This window comes from Geotrypetes seraphini, chromosome 2 (assembly GCF_902459505.1).
Source record: "Geotrypetes seraphini chromosome 2, aGeoSer1.1, whole genome shotgun sequence".
NCBI lineage: Eukaryota > Metazoa > Chordata > Amphibia > Gymnophiona > Dermophiidae > Geotrypetes > Geotrypetes seraphini.
This window is the reverse complement of record NC_047085.1, coordinates 386178798-386192671: the sequence shown is the minus strand read 5'-3', so window position 1 is coordinate 386192671 and position 13874 is coordinate 386178798. Positions and strand designations below refer to the sequence as shown.

Genomic DNA, 13874 nt, shown 5'->3' with positions numbered 1-13874 from the left:
AGGAGCATAGAACAGGGGGCGGGCAGAGAAGAAATATGTTGTGCCAACCCATTCTTTCAGTAGGCCCACCCAAAATTTGCTTTCTGGTTGTCTGTGAAAAAGAGGATTTCTACAAAAAATCCTGTTATTCATATGGTTATTTCTTTGAGGTAGACACATGCCTATAGGTAGGCAAAAATCACTTCTCTATTTTGAGACTTTTAAAAACAATTAAAACAAGAGCTAGGTGAAAATTTCAAGTACTCATAATAACAAAGAAAACATTAATACTCCACCCCTCCCCACACACACTTTTTTGTTCTGATTTATATTCATGAGCAGACACTAGTCTTTAAAGATACTCCCAGATGAACATTACTACTGAGGAAGGAAGGGGAGAAGAGGAAGACCTGTGCAAATATGTACAGGTGAAGATGTGAAGTCCTTTATGACACTAGAGGTGAAGGCAGACCCCCGAAATCCTCAGAATAGTAGAAACAGGCCAACACAGTTAAAGGCCTAAGATGGCTGCTGAGAAGCCTGAAATGGCTGTAGATACATTCTGACTAAAGCTGTCAGCTTTTTACACAATCTATTTCAGCGTTCCTGAGAAAAGCATACTTCTGCTTTTCTGAGAAGATCAAGTCATGCAGAAAGCAATGCTGAAAATAACAATTCTTGGTAAAAGCGACCCTCCACCCAAGCCAACATGGTCATCTGTTAGAAGTTTCATAAGAATGAGGACATGAAATTTACTTCGTAGGAATAAGGATATGAAACTTAGAAGATTAACCACAGTTGGACCCCACAGTTGGACCCAGGTGTTCAGAATTGAGGATCTTGGTATATTAAAAGGACATTTATGGGGAAATAAAAACACTACTGTTCAAAAAATATCTCCCATCACCAGTGTTCCCGCTAAGCTGCGTTGGCCTGCGCTCACGCACAAAATATTACATCGCAGCGCAAAGTTTCTCTTCACAGCGCACACACGCGTCGGTAAGGTAAGGGGACGCATTGGGGGGATTGCACTTCCCCACAATTGCCATGCTTCGGTTCCTCTTCTTCCTTCCTTCCTCCCCCCCCCCCCCGCGGGACCCTGCGGCACCATCAACTCTTACTCCCTCTAATGTCGGCCCTGCAGCTCCAGACTTCCTCGCACCTTCTCCCCTCCCCCTTTGGATCGCTATTATTTTAAATGTTATAGCCGCGGAGCTGTATCCATCAGTGGAGATGTCTAACCTCGGCCTGCCCCGGAACTCTTACTGCAACAGTGACTTCCTGTTCCTGCCTAGACGGGCGGCTGCTGCAGTAAGAGTTCCGGGGCAGGCCGAGGTTAGACATCTCCACTGATGGATACAGCTCCGCGGCTATAACATTTAAAATAATAGCGATCCAAAGGGGGAGGGGAGAAGGTGCGAGGAAGTCTGGAGCTGCAGGGCCGACATTAGAGGGAGTAAGAGTTGATGGTGCCGCAGGGTCCCGCGGGGGGGGGGGGGGGAGGAAGGAAGGAAGAAGAGGAACCGAAGCATGGCAATTGTGGGGAAGTGCAGAGCTGCAGGGAAGAGTGTTGCGGTACCCAGCTGGAGGGAGAAGGAAGATGAGGGAGGGAATTAAAGGAGATGCCAGGGCTTGGAGCATAGGAGGAAGGTATGCCAGTCTAAGGGAAAAGGAAGGGGGAGATGTGAGAGCATGGAGGGGGAACGAAAGATGGAAGAAAAGGAAAGGAGAGAGATGCCAGAGAATCAGGGAAGGGGAGATACCAGACTATGAGGAGAGGTGTGGGAGAGGGAAGGCGAGGAGAGAGATGCCAGACCAATGGGGTGAAAGGAGAGATGGAAGGGGGAGGCATACAGTTTCTGGAAGGGGCATAGAAGGAGAGAAGATGCCATATAGGGGAAGAGAGACGGCAGACAGTGGATGGAAGGAAGAGAGTTACAAGAAGATGAGGAAAGGAGAAACCACAGAAGACAAAGGTAGAAAAAAATTTCTATTTATTTATTGCTTTAGGAGACATGTGTCACTGTTTCTGTGAAGCATTGTATGCAGAGTCCAGCTTCTTGCTGGTTCAATTTAACCTTTGTCTATGTATTTTTATTTTATCCCCCCTTTTACAAAACTGTGAAGCGTTTTTAGCACCAGCCTTGGTGGTAGCAGCTCTGATGCTCAGAATTTTATGAGCATCAGAGCTGTTACCTCCGTAGCTAAAATCCACACTACAGTTTTGTAAAAGAGGGAGGGGTTAGTTTGTGATTACATATTCCTTACTAGGCGAAGGTGTTTTCTGTGTTCTGTGTGTTCGAAAGACATGGTTTTCTGTTAGGATTGACGGTGTAGGATTGATCTGTGCTGGTCTGGCTTGTTTAGTTTTACAATGGGTGTATTGATGTACTGCTCACTGCAATATGTAAGATGCTGCCTTTTCCTAGGTACTCATGTGTGACGTGTGGTTTGTTACTAAAAATCATGTTTTTCTTACAGATGGGGGGGGGTGCCAAAAAATGATGGGCCCCGGATGTTACATATGCTAGGTACGCCACTGTATGTAAAGATACCAGAAAGCTGGCGTAGCAAAAACTTCTAAGTTTTGAGTATTTAACCCTCCCACAATCTCACGGGCACTCGTTTCAAGTTTATTGAGATTTTGATTTAAACGCAATATCAAATATTTTCAATGCGTATAACAAAAATAAATTTGGGGAAATAAATAAAACCATTTGAACCAGTGTTCCCGCTAAGCTGCGCTGGCGTGCGCTGGCGCACAAAATATTACATCGCAGCGCACACGTTTCTCGTCACAGCGCACGATCGGAAGAGGCGTACGGCAGATGGCAGGGCGGCGAGAGGAGAATCGGGCGAGTTGGCTCATAACTTGCTGGCGCCCGATATTTTTGGCTCACGGTGAAAAAAGTTTGCTCACAACACCCGCCCGCTTAGAGGGAACACTGCCCATCACTCTAACCGCCATCTAATGAGTTCCCAATCAATTCCTTTGGGAACTCCCCCATATAGTAACACTTCATCCAACCTAAACAAAACACTTCTACAGTCCATATCTTCAACATTAAGTAACCAACATCATGCAATCATCAACATTATGAATACACCTTCGCTTATAGGTATATGAAGCTACTCTACGCCCGAAGAAACTTGATTCAGTTCATGTAACATCTTCTGTGATCTAGAATGTATTGTAATTCTTTATTCTCCACCTGATGTAACTTGACTCAGCTGCTATGTAACATCTTCTGTGATATTGAACGTTTTGTAATTCTTTACTGTTACCTGTAATGTAATTCTTCTGGAAATGCCCAGGTCTTCTATATTGTAATCCGCCTAGAACCGCAAGGCACAGGCGGAATAGAAATCCCTAATGTAATGTAATGGAATGTAATGGAAGTAGAGTAGTTCTAGTGAAAAGGACATAACGCACAGTATCACTCAAAATACTAACCAATCAATAGATTAATAAGTGTAATGACGTATGTGATTAACCAATGAAAATGTAATATGCACACGAAAAGAAAATCCAACGGAATCTGCAGTAAACAAACAGCAAGCAAAAACCATAACAAAAACTGTGGACCATGTGCAAGATGTAGGCACTGTTTATTACAATATTAATGCAGAATGGTAAATATACCACCTTATTACCAACCAGTGGACCCAACACGGTCCGTGTTTCGGACAACACCTTCCTCAGGAGTCCTAATAAACATAAATAATGGTACAATAGTATTAAATATATGATTTAACTACATATGTGCCAAAGGTGTTCAAGTGATGGTGTAATTGTAACAAAATGAGGATGTGAATATAAAACAAAATTACAAAATTGCAAGGAAGAAAAAGTGAAGTGATGTTATAATAGGATAACCATGTGAACTAAGTAAAAAGAAAAAGAATGATTATTATAGACGTAATTGTGAAAGAGAATGAAAAAATGATCAGAAAGTGAAAAAAATACTGTGATAACCAAAATGAATGTGATAATAAAACAGAATGTGATAAATGCAAGAAGGTAGATAAATGATGAAAGAAAGAAAAAGAGAAGAGAAAAGTGACGTAATGACTAAAAAATAGTAATACAAGTATATAATGAATAAGTACAGCACCAACTTGGGCTATCAGAAGCATATAAAAGATAGCTCTTTTGGCTATGAGAACAGAACAGATCGACCTGGTGCACCAGAATATGCTCTGTTACTCTATATGCTGTAAGGTTTATTCTTGTAAGCTGTTATTGATTTATTAATATAAATTATATTACTTATACCAGCATATCGAGTGTTGTGAGGTCAGTTCATGAAGACCCCAAATAGGGGGCTTCTTCAATACCAGTATGTAAATAAGGGTGCTGCTATGATGGACCTTACATATATTATTTGGAAGTCATGAATACAGCATGAATAGCTGAAGACATTTAAAAAAACAAACCTTTGCTATGAACTAAATACTATACGAATAAAGCAAACATCATTCCAGTGGTAGTTCAACAGGCACACTAGGTGTTCCCTTGACCCCAGAGGGCTTACAATCTAAACTTGTACCTAAAGCAGTGTCAAGGAGTGTCAGTGGGATTCAAACTTTGGTCTCTATGGTTCACAGCTTACCACTCATTAGGCTACTCGTGATACCATTAACAAAGATTACAAGGAATATGGGGTTTTCCTACTGTATATATGCAGATGATATTCAAATCTTCTGTAAGTTTTCTGATGATAAGGAGGTGGCAAGAAGGGTCAACCAGGGGTTGAAATAAGCGGGAGCGCCTTTGCGAAGGGCCTCAAGAAGGGCATCAAGAAAGGGCTATCAACTATAGCCGGACTACCAACTTATAAGACTAGCTAACTAATCAATTGTCTTCAGTCTTTCTTTAGCGTTCTACCAAGTCTTTAACTATCAATCTACAACTTTCTACCAAGTCTTTAACTCTCAATCTTACAACTTTCTATCTCACCAACAAGCTACTAAATCTTTCTCACTAAACAGGCACACTAACAAACAAACGTTCTTAACTGACAATTAACTAACTGTTAACTAACTAACTACTACTAACTAACTAACTAATTACTCCATCCCTCAGACCAAGAACTAACTAACTACCTCTATCCCTCCCTCAACACTTACTGACCAACACCTAACAGCCCCCACCCTAACAAACATCCTTAAAAAAAAAAAAAAAAAATTTAAATTAAGAAATAATAACAATAAACCTTTGTAATGGCAGGTAGGACTAGAAGCAGCAAGACTTCAATCAAAACAGGCAGTTCAGTCACCGAGAGCACCCAGGGGATGGCTATGGTCCGAGTACAGATGGAAGGAGAACCAGGACGGAGGGCAGAGGTCTCTGTACAGACCGAGGCCATCCCCTCAAAGATGTCTACAGTCTCAACGCAGACAGAAGTAATGGTTCAACCGGACGAAAGCCTTTTGATGGAGCTAAAGAGCCTGAGAGATGAGGTTCAGCGCTTAAGGAGCATCCGAGACGACGAGACCTTCATCGATGGAGTCATCCAGGAGCTGTCTCAGATCGCTGAACAGGAACCTGACAAGACCACCCTGGGAACACCCATAGCATCCAAAACGGCCACCTTGAGACAAACTACCGGAATGCAGGAAGTGGTTGGAGACGCTGACTCCTGGCAGTTGGTGACTTCCTCCACAAGAAAATGCAGAGGACCCAACTCTGTCTCTTTTTCCCCCATACAGGACAGCTCAACATCGACACCTCATATCGCCCTGAGGAACAGATATCAGCTGCTACAGGAAGGTCCGGAGAAAGAGCTACAAGTAGTTGTTCAGCAGACGGTTCCAACTCCGGAATCAACAGTACAGCCCACCCCTAAGAAGCGCAGAGTGGTGGTCATCGGAGATTCGCTGCTGAGGGGCACTGAGGGACCAATCTGCAGACCAGACCTACAATCAAGAGAGGTCTGCTGTTTGCCAGGGGCCAGGATCCGGGATGTCACTGCTTGCATTGACAGACTCATCAAGCCCCGAGACCACTTCCCCATGGTTCTAATCCACGTCGGAACCAACGACACCGCAAGGAGCAGCCCGGACAGCATACCTGAAGACTTCAGGGCCCTGGGGGAGAAGCTGAGGAGGATGGATGCGCAGGTAGTCTTCTCCTCGATTCTCCCAGTGAGGGGCAAGGGCAGAGCCAGAGAGGATCGAATACAAAGGGCGAACGACTGGCTGCGAGGATGGTGCAAGGAGATGAACTTCGGGTTTCTGCACCATGGAGAAGCATTGCAAGGACTACAGGGACACGACGGGCTACACCTAACCAGAAGAGGGAAAAATGTCCTTGGACACCGCCTAGCCCGCCTACTCCACAGGGCTTTAAACTAGGTAAGTCGGGGGAGGGTACAGGCACAAACAACATACCAGGCGAACTAAAATGCCAATACATTTATGAGGCTGAGGAAAGTAGACACCGAAATTCTGGGTCAGGGGTGAGTGCACACACTTTTGAGTCGGGAGTAGGGTCACATCATATTTATGGGTCACATTGTAATTCCGGGTCTAGGGGGAGTACACACTGTAGTTCTGGGTATATGGGGAGTACACATTGTGATTCTGAGCCTCAGGAAAGCACAAATAACACAAACAATGCTAAAGGTGTTCAAATAGCTCAAACAGGAATATCCCCACTGAGACATAACAAAAATATAACATGGAGGGCTATGTACGTCAACGCACACAGTTTAGGAAACAAGATCCTGGAATTGGAAACAGAAATAAGGAATGCCGACCTGGATGTGGTGGCGATATCCGAAACCTGGCTCACAGACTCCCACGGGTGGGACATGGTCATACCGGGTTACAACTTGCTTCGCCGGGACAGAGAGGGTAGGAAGGGAGGGGGTGTAGCATTATATACTAAAGATGACATTAAGGTCACGAGAATCTCAGATGTCCAGTATACTGGGGAATCCCTTTGGGTTAATTTGGCCAGAGGGAAGGACAAATGCTTGTATCTTGGCGTAATTTACAGACCCCCAAGACAACAGGATGACCTGGATATGGAAATAATCGAAGATATAGAAAATATCACCTTGCGTGGGGACACAGTATTGCTAGGTGACTTCAACATGCCTGATGTGGATTGGGTTACACTTACCTCTGCTTCCGGCAGCAGCAGGAGGCTATTAAACTCTATAAAAGGAGCAAGCCTCAGGCAACTTGTGTTGGAACCGACAAGGGATCAGGCAATACTGGACCTGATACTTACCAATGGAGAAAGTGTCACAGAGGTCTCGGTGGGCGACACATTGGCCTCCAGTGACCACAACATGGTATGGTTCAATATCAGGAAAGGTTTCACTAAATCTACTACACTAACCAAAGTCCTCAAATTCAAGGACACAAATTTCAAAGAAATGGGAGACTTCGTTTACCAGGCGCTACAAAGCCAAGAAGAAACCGATAACGTGGAAGACATGTGGTCGACTTTGAAAGCAACCATACAAGAAGCAACAATCCGCTATGTAAAATCAGTAAGTAAACGGCGAAGGAACAATAAGCCACAGTGGTTTACTGCGGAGATCTCAGACCTGATCAAGGAGAAGAAAAAAGCATTCATCTCTTACAAACAATCAGGGAAGCAGGACTCTAGAGCAGACTACCTGGCCAAATCAAAAGCCGTCAAAACAGCAGTCAGGGAGGCTAAATTCCTCATGGAGGAGTCTCTAGCAAAGAACATCCAGAAGGGAGATAAATCCTTCTTCAGGTATATCAGTGATAGAAGAAAAAACTCAGGCGGGATTGTACGTCTTAGGAAACCAGACAGAGACTATGTGGAAAAGGATTTGGAAAAAGCCCAACTATTAAATGAATACTTCTGCTCAGTCTTCACCCGAGAAGCGCCAGGGCTCGGCCCTCAGCTACAGACAAGGGTTGGCTCAGTTGACCCGTTTAGTAACTTTGAGTTTACACCAAGCAGTGTCTACGGTGAGCTGTCAAAGCTCAAGGTTAACAAAGCAATGGGGCCGGACAACCTGCACCCCAGGGTGCTTAGGGAGCTGAGTGATGTCTTGGCGGAGCCACTGTCCGCGCTCTTCAACCTCTCCCTTAGTACAGGCAGCGTCCCGTTGGACTGGAGGACGGCTAACGTCATTCCACTCCACAAGAAAGGCTCAAAGATGGAGACAGCAAACTACAGACCAGTGAGTCTAACATCAATAGTGAGCAAACTAATGGAAACTCTAATCAAACACCAATTAGATAAGATCCTGGATGAGGAGAATCTACGGGATCCCCGACAACATGGATTTACTAAGGGGAGATCCTGCCAATCCAACCTGATCAGCTTCTTTGACTGGGTAACGGGGAAGCTGGATATTGGGGAGTCCCTGGACATCGTGTACCTGGACTTTAGCAAAGCATTCGATAGCGTACCACACCGCAGGTTACTGAGCAAGATGAGTTCTATAGGATTAGGTAACACATTGACGAAATGGGTTGGGAGCTGGCTTGGAGGTGGTGGTGGTGGTGGTGAACGGCACCCCCTCCGAAATGACGGAGGTGATTAGTGGAGTACCACAGGGCTCAGTCTTGGGCCCAATCCTATTCAACATCTTTATAAGAGACTTGGCAGAAGGGCTTCGAGGTAAAATAACATTATTCGCCGATGACGCCAAACTGAGTAATGTAGTGGGCAAATGCACAACAGACGAAGATTCAGTGCCCGACAACATGATGCACGACCTACTCCTACTGGAGCGATGGTCTAGGACATGGCAACTAAACTTCAATGCCAAAAAATGCAAAGTTATGCACCTGGGCAGCCAGAATCCATGCAAGTCTTATACCCTTAATGGCGAGATCCTAGCAAAAACGGTAGCAGAACGAGACTTGGGGGTAATCGTCAGTGAGGACATGAAGTCTGCCAATCAAGTGGAGCAGGCTTCGTCCAAGGCAAGACAAATCATGGGCTGCATACGAAGGGGTTTCGTCAGTCGTAAGGCGGAAGTCATTATGCCATTGTATAGATCCATGGTGAGGCCCCACCTGGAGTACTGTGTGCAATTCTGGAGGCCGCATTATCGCAAGGATGTGCTGAGACTGGAGTCAGTGCAAAGAATGGCCACCCGGATGGTCTCGGGACTCAAGGATCTACCATACGAAAAACTGCTTGACAAATTGCAGCTATACTCGCTCGAGGAGCGCAGAGAGAGGGGGGGACATGATCGAGACGTTCAAGTATCTTACGGGCCGCATCGAGGCGGAGGAAGATATCTTCTTTTTCAAGGGTCCCACGACAACAAGAGGGCATCCGTTGAAAATCAGGGGCGAGAAACTACGAGGTGACACCAGGAAATTCTTTTTTACTGAAAGAGTGGTTGATCGCTGGAATAGTCTTCCACTACAGGTGATTGAGGCCAACAGCGTGCCTGATTTTAAGGCCAAATGGGATCGGCACATGGGATCTATTCACAGGGCAAAGGTAGGGGAGGGACATTAAGGTGGGCAGACTAGATGGGCCGTGGGCCCTTATCTGCCGTCTATTTCTATGTTTCTATGAGAATAATGGGGGGAATTCTTCAAGGTGTGCTAACCGATTTAGCACACGCTAGCCACATTAACACATGCTAATGATTAGTGCGCTAAGATGTCCATTATATTTCTATGGGAATCTTAGCATTTAGCGTATGCTTATCGATAGTGCCCCTTGATGAATTCCCCCTTTATTTGAAGTTCAATATTCAGAAACGGAGCTGAGGTGGTTGCACCATCTGTCCAGAAGATAGGTTGGCTGACCTGATTCTGAAACCTGTAGAAGAGATTAAAATATTAGTGATGTCTTATTGATTATGGAGAAACAGGTTTTGGCAGTACTCAAAATATGCTGGTTTGTGCTCTTATTTTGAGCAAGCAAGAGTGGGCAACTTTAGTACATGCATGAATTATTATTTAACCTGACTATTGTAGGTGATTGCCTAAATATCAATTATGGAAATTGCAGATGATCTAAAATACAGGCACAAGGACAATCACAGATACAAAATTAAGGGAGCATATTTAACCAATTACTACTATTTATCATTTCTATAGTGCTACCAGATGCATGCAGTGCTGTATATTAAAACATGCAAGAGACAGTCCCTGCTTGAAAGAGCTTACAATCTAATTATGACAGACAGACAAACAAGCAAAAAGGGTGAATCTATATATACTGCTCAGGTAGGGAATTTCAAAGGGAATAAGGTAGATAGGGTAGGGTGTCTAAGGAGGGAATGTTAAGGGAGTTTTTAGATCTAGATTTTACGATTCTTCATGGTTCAACTCCTGATGCACTGATGGCATGAATTTGGCAGTGTAGATCTGTTGGAACATTATGGTCAATTCAAAAGAAATTATTAGAATTCCCTGGAGGTGTGATGTTGCGAGAAACATGCATTTGGTGCATGGGGTCCTAATTTATGGAAGAGACTCTCTGAAGCAATAGCAGAGACACCAAGTGTAGCCCATTCATAAAGAATGAGAGTCACCTCCACAATGAGTAAGATTAAAGGGCAAAGAGTGTGGTTTTCAAGTGAAGCATCTGTGATAAAAATTTGGGGGTTAGTATTCAGCTAGTGGCATTATATCTGGAAATTCAATGCCAGGCCATGTCAGGGGTCTGGTGTTGAATTCCGGGTTTACGGAGCCAACCTTGTAACTCATAGCCAATTAAATGTGATATACAGCACTTAACTGGCTAAAGTAAACAGCATAAAGTCTTATTCCTACCTAACAGCTCCTCAATATCTCTTGTCTCTCTCCTTGCCTCCTTGTCTCGCCACGAGAACTCCATTCCTGATAGGTTCAGATAAAAGTAGCTTTTCTCCCAGTTATGCCAGGTCTACGGCTGGTGTAACTGCAGACACCTAGGTTTCAGGTGCTCCAATATTGGGTTGTGCTACTATTGTATAGCAGCATCTGGGCACCCAAATGCCGATACAGAATAGGGCTTATTCATCCAACTGCTTGAGGGCCACAATGGAGGACATCAGGGGCCGCATGAGGCACTGGGTCATGCAATGGAGACAACTGGGCAGCACTGGAGCATTTAAAAAGGAGGCACCCACTTATGGAATTACTTTACTTTGGCCCCCTTTTACAAAGCAGCACTAGCGAGTGCTATGTAGCAAAAGCCCTGAAGTCCTTTAAATCCCCATGGGCTTCAGGGCATTTACTGCACCGGCCCGCATTAAAAAGGGGCCTTTATTTTACAATATTTGATTGCTTGTCTCACCAAAGAAGCTTGAAATGAGTTACAATTAAAATGAATAGCACAGTACAACATAAAATATAGCAAATTCTCTCCCCCTCAATTTTTCCATAAGTCCACATAACCAAGTACATTGTCCTTTTACTAAGCTTACTGCAGCTTAAAAGGTACGGTAAATAAAAGTAAGAATATTATAATGCCTCTATATCACTCCATGGTGTGACCTCATCTTGAGTATTGCTTTCAATTCTGGTTGCTGTATCTCAAAAAAGATGTGGAGGGCCATTTTCAATAGGACTTCTAAGTCCGGCTTTGGATGATTTCCACAAGATGTCCAAAAGTCGGGGCAGAGAAGTGTCCATTTTTTAAACCATCAGACATTTTGAAAATTGCCTATTTAGATGTCTTGGCCACCTTGAAGTCCCTTAGGACATCTAACTTTTTAGGCATTTTCAAACACAAAAATATCCATTTTCAAAACATCAAAATCTAGACCATATGGATGTGGAGGGGCCAGCATTGTAATGGACTGGCAACACAGACATGCTAACAGTGTGAACAGCTGTGAACTTCACATAAAGGGTGCCAAATGTACATCTCACCATAAACCTCTTATAATTTATGCTGAGTCCTCCAAAATTTCCCCAAAATCTACTATACCCATCTGTCTACCACCCCAATAGCCCTTATGGCTGCAGGTGGCACCTATATGACATTATAGTAGGGTTTTGGTGGCCTCACACTTTCCACCACCAGTGGTTAGAGTGGCTTATGGGCCTGGGTCTTCCTCTCTATGGTTCACTAGCCCACCCACCAAGCTACTTAAGACACCTGTTTGATGCTCCACTAGGATTTCCCATACTAGGTGCTGCTGTTCTAGAGACCTTTGTGGGGTGGGAAGGATCAGTGAACACTGGGGGAGTGTGGGTGTGTCATTACTTTATCCCTCTAGTGGTCATCTGGTCAGTTTGGGTTCCTTTTTGGTACTTAGAAGCTTTTAAAACAGGTCTAGTCCTGGACATCTAAGTTCTGTCCAGGACATCTTGGGAAAATGTTTGATTATCATTGCAAGACATTGAAGCATTAAGCACGTCGAAAGCCTGCCATAACATGGTTCCACCACACATCCTTGAACTTGGATGCATAGCGAGCAAAAAGTCTAGAAAGACAGTTTTGAAAATCAGCACATGGAAGTCCTGGTGATTAGGATGTCCAAGTACCACTTTATGCCGTATTTTGACGTCTTAGCACTTACACATACAAAGTATGTGTAACCATGTGCCCAAGGCCCCGCCCCCAGGAAGGACCTAAGGCTCCCGGGCCTATTCTAATTGGCCCAGGCGCCTTAGGCCCCACTAGTAGGCGGATCTTTGGGACGGATGGGCCAATCTGGCCTCATTCCGTCATTGGCTGCCTGCCGGACAGGCGGGTTTGGCTCCCATCTGGCTGGCCAACTACACAAAGGTACGGGGAAGAGGGGTGAGGGTGTCGTGGGGGTCGGCCAGGGGGGGTCGCGGGTCGGCTGGGGGGGCGGTTGGAGGTTCTTGGGGGGGGGGGGCGGTCGTTGGGGGGAGGGAGGTTTGCGTCGAAGGCAGGAGGGCCTGGGATCCCTCCTGCCCATAATGTAGTGCGGGTGGGGGTAGGGGGTCGCCGTGGCCAGGAGGGTTTGGGCTCCCTCCTGGTCTGAACAACTAGCGGGGGGGGGGGGGGTTGCCAGGGCCAGGAGGACTTGGGCTCCCTCCTGGCCCGATATTGTTGGGGAGTTGGGGAGTCGGCGGGGCAAGAGGGCTTGGGCTCCCTTTTGCCCCGATCGTGTCGGGGAGTCGGGGGGGCAAGAGGGCTTGAGCTCCCTTTTGCCCCGATCGTGTCGGGGAGTCGGGGGGGGCAAGAGGGCTTGAGCTCCCTTTTGCCCCGATCGTGTCGGGGAGTCAAGAGGGCTTGAGCTCCCTCTTGCCCCATCGGTCCTTCGGGGTGCGGGTGCGTGCGAGCAGTCCTTCGGGGTGGGGGTGCGAGCGGTCCTGCGGGGGGGGGGGGTGAATCGGACGTCGGGGGGGAACTATGTAAAAAAAATTTTGTACAACACGCTCACGCGTATAACGCGCAAGGCTATGCACGGTTTGTAAAATCGTGTATAAAGCGCGCGTTATATGCGTGAAAATACGGTATTTTGAAAATAAGTCTCTTAGTGTTTCGAAAAAGAGCACCATAGAGGAATTAGAAAAGTTTCAAAGAAGAGCAACCAAGATGATAAAGGGGATGAAACTCATCTCGGTTTAGGAAAGACTAAAGAGGTTAGGGCTATTCAACTTGGAAAAGAGACAGCTTAGGGGAGATATGATTGAAGTCTACAAAATCCTGAGTGGTAAAAAACTGGTATAAGTGAATCGATTTTTTACTCCATCAAAAATGAGAAAGATTGGGAACACTTGATGTTACAGGGATATGCTTTTAAAACCAATAGTAGGAAATATTTTTTCACTCAGAGAATAGTTTAAGTTCTGGAGCACATTGCCAGAGGATGTGGTAACAGCGGTTAACCTAGATGGATTTAAAAATGGTTTGGATAAGTCCCTAGAGGAAAAGTCCTTAGTTTGCTATCGAGACAGACATGGAAAAAGCCAATGCTTGCCCTGGGATCAGTAGCATGTAATGTTGCTATTATTTGGGGTTTTGC

General features: G+C 45.2%; 1 protein-coding gene across 1 annotated transcript in view; it reads right to left on the bottom strand.

Moving 5' to 3' along the window:
* The window catches only part of COLQ (collagen like tail subunit of asymmetric acetylcholinesterase), a 157854-nt gene that overhangs the window by 6348 nt on the left and 137632 nt on the right, over positions 1-13874 (bottom strand). The window lies entirely within an intron of this gene.